Genomic DNA, 3,801 nt, shown 5'->3' on the forward strand with positions numbered 1-3,801 from the left:
AGCGAAAGCTTCCGGAAGTGCCATTGTGTGCTGGAAATCAAAATTTTGTCAGGGCAGGAGCGTGGCATAAAGTGCCCTCGGTGAAACCATAAATGAGACAATGCAAGGGGACTTGGGTTCCGTTTCTTTTAAGTCGGGGAAGCGCAGAGACAGTTGTAGTTTAGTGGAATGACTAATGAACACGGATGAAAAAGAATGGCTGGATGAAGTGGGAAAGTTCCTCTAGCTGGAAAGCGTGGAATGAGAATGGAAGATGTCAATAAAGTGGGCGGTCAAGCACAGGCCAATTGGAAGTCTAAATGGATCAGCGGGAGACATTATGAAAAGTGCGAGAAACAGAGGCGGTAAATTGGATGCAAGGCAAGGAGACAAGAAATTCCACTCAAATTTGCAAAAACGGCGAGAAAGAAATGAGGAGGAAAAAGATGTGTGATAACGCAAAGGGCAGTTACTTGCTATTTGAGGGTCGAGATGGCTGTCTGAGGACTATAACACTACGGAACGACTATGTGCTATAGGATGAGGCCTGCGTGTGGTGCAAAAAGTTGGAAACTTCATTGCAGACATTAATGTCAAGATATTCACCCAGGGTGACCAGTAGGGAGCGTCCACCCACTAGTAGCATTGACATTCAATGAAAGCTGAAGGATTAACTGGTCAGCGCTCGTAATAAGTAAGAGACGTTTAGAGAATTGGTGGATAAAAAGGCAGGGGAAAGACTGATTCAGCCAGTCATTGCAAGTGTAATGGCAAAATATTGTGGGAGATCATTTAAATAGAAAATATGAGGCCTATATCCGATTGGCAAACGGCCCGATAGCCTATTTTAACCAAGCAGGGTGAGAGAATATTTGTCCCCGACCCATTTTAAAGGGAATGCCCATTTACATTTTCATCATCCTCTTAGGTGGTATAATAATGAACACACTCAGTTGGAACCCAAATCTGTAAAATTTGGGCGTTCGCGTTTGGTTAAGTGGGCTTTCTGAGGTTCAAATGTAACACCAATCTGCTCAACTAAAATTATTAGCCAATACATTCATTATTAAGCCGAAACTAGTAGACGCGTTCATTGTTTGTGACCATTAAACTAAAGCAACATGCAGGCACTAAAGGTGGTCAAGCTAAAATATGCTAGATTTATAACACTCCTAATATCGTCAGTCTGACCCTGCGACTTGGTTTATGAACCCTAGCGGAACAAAATCATTGCCGTCACCACGCGAAACTTAGACTACAATTTCTGTTCTAAGTTCAGCATAGTATGTTAATCCTCAGCCGGGAACCTTGCTTAACACTGGTGACGTCACTAAGTACAAGGAACCAGCACGAAGATTCACTAACACAATAAAGCGCCATGTGTAACCTTTGGTAATTCGCGTTTTTCCCAAGCACGACTAACAAGTAAAATTGCCTACATCTGTGATCTCTATGCTCAGTGCAAAGAGCGATCGAAAATGTTGAGGAATATTTTTTTACCGTGCCTGGCTGAATTGTTTGTCTCTGCATAGCTGGTGTTGTACACTGGAATGGCGCTTCTTGTATTTTGTTGGATTAGAATGCTTTTCTTTTTTACTCGGCTGGTTCTCGTGCCAGTCTTTGAGTGCCATATATTCTTGCCACGGCTGCTAAAGAACATCATTGATCGGACATAAATATTTCCGAATAAAATAAAATAAATCGCGAAGGAGAAGACAGTCCTGTTGCCACCAGCAAATCGACGCATTCCGTTCCCTGCCTCGGTGGCGTTCTTAAAGTGACGCCTTTGCTTCCAAACCCAGATATCGGTCCGCGTTAATGCCGACAAAGTGGGGAGCAATATTTTCTCCGAAGACGGATCATGGCCAGCGGCATACGGGCCTCTTCGGTCATAACACGTGTTGGCTACGCGAGAAAGTCGCTTTGGTCACATATCCTTCGACAACACCTTGAGGGATGTGGCCTTGGAGGTGTAGTTAAAGCTGGAAAACAAATCTGTGGCTATTTGGCACAAATACGAGAAAAATGCATCAGCTTTCCGACGCACCTCTTGGATGTCCCGGATCCATGATGTAAAGCGCGTTGACAAAATTGCAAAGTGTTGTTTTCGACTCACTCGCCAAACGTCCTGCCTGATCGAAGTGCTAAGTGATGCGCGAATAGTGGCTCGAGCGACCTGTCGAGAGCCACTTTTGCGTGCATTTGCGGGTTGCTTTCACGCTTGGAAAAACACTTCTGTGTAGCACTTTGGAGCGCCTCGGATCGGAGCTGTATCGGGAGTTTTTCATGTTACTCTACAATTTTCTCATTGACGGTAACGGTTCTCACTGACAGCGACGGTAAACAACATTACCTTGGTTCTGTCCAGCTACGTGGCGTTCGCATATTTTTAACATCTTTCTAAATTTAGGTGGGACACCCTGTATATATCATGTGTCACAGCTAACGTTATCGATGCTCTTCAGCGAAAAAACATTAAGAGAACCGTGGAAGATACATTTATAAAACCTACGGTGTTCGGCCGTTAGAGGACGGATGATCGAACACCGTAGTTCCTAAAACCGTAAATTGCACCCTATTTTTAAGCCGTTCGTAGTTTCTTGCCTTCGTAGGGCATGCCTAATAAAAGTATGGCGCTACGGAGAACCCCCTTTCTTGTCGTTTGTTACATGACGAGGGTCTCCAATCCGGCAATATCGATACCTTCAGACAACGTGCGTGGGTTTATTGTCCAGTTGCCTTCAACAAAAAAAGATCACGTACTCGTGACGCCTGCGGCTGAAAATATGTTCCGTAAGCTAGTGAGTGGTGGCGCTGGTGAACATTCCGAGGGTTCTTGTAGGGGACATATGTACCCAAGAAACTGCATGGGAGAACGGTGTCGTGGTAGCTCAATTGTCAGAGCATCGCACGCGAAATGCGTAGACGTGGGATCCTTCCCCATCTGCGGTAAGTTGCCTTTTCATTCACTTTCATTTCTATAATTAATTGTTAGTTTCATTCATTTAGCGAGTACAAGTATTTTCCCCTACGTTGTCCTTGGTGTCAATGTTGGGTTCCTGTGATATGCTTCATAAAAATCCGGCAACTCGGTTAACCCCCTTTATTCTCGCTTACTGCATAGCGAGGGCCTCGAATCCGACAACATTCATGCCTTCATTAGCATGCGTGGGTTTATTGACCAGTTGCCTTCACCCGACAAGATCACGTACACGTGACACCTGCGGCAGAAATGATGTTCCACATCCAGCGCCAAGGTTTGTGAGTGGTGGCGCTGGCTAACACTCCCGGGTTTCAAGCAATTAACGGCAGTCGGATTAAGAAAGATTACCTGGATTCCACGTACAGATCGGTGCCAGCTTCATTGAAAAGAAAGGTGCCCGTGTTACGTTCGGCATGGCATGACAATATGTATGCACCAAACCGGTCTTCTCACGCCTCCGCATTGCTACGTGACGCTCATACTAGGCTGGTTGGGGAACTTCGCCAATAGGCACTTACTCAATTAGGCCACGCACCGAAACTGCGGCATCGTGGCGAATCGTCGGCGCCGTGGCTTAGTTGGTTAAAGCGCCTGTCTAGTAAACAGGAGATCGTGAGTTCGAATCTCACCGGTGCCTTGCTGTGCGTATCTTTCTTTCTTTTTATAGCGCGCATTTACTTTCTGCGCAACATTCTACTTGCACCTGCATTCCTTTAGGCCGCCAGATAAATTGGCTTTGTTTTTTGCAGTGTGAGTGCGACTGGGATTTATAATGGTGTTTTTGACACTGAAAAGTAAACGACTGTTTTGAAAGAAAGAAAAAAGAAAGCTGCAGGTTC

At 45.3% G+C, this 3,801-nt stretch overlaps 1 non-coding gene across 1 annotated transcript; it reads left to right on the forward strand.

Moving 5' to 3' along the window:
* Window positions 1-3,525: 3,525 nt before the first annotated feature.
* On the forward strand, window positions 3,526-3,599 carry TRNAT-AGU (transfer RNA threonine (anticodon AGU)). The gene has a single exon. It is a non-coding gene; the product is annotated as a tRNA-Thr (tRNA).
* Window positions 3,600-3,801: the final 202 nt, after the last annotated feature.

This window comes from Dermacentor andersoni, chromosome 6 (genome assembly GCF_023375885.2).
Source record: "Dermacentor andersoni chromosome 6, qqDerAnde1_hic_scaffold, whole genome shotgun sequence".
NCBI classification, from domain to species: domain Eukaryota; kingdom Metazoa; phylum Arthropoda; class Arachnida; order Ixodida; family Ixodidae; genus Dermacentor; species Dermacentor andersoni.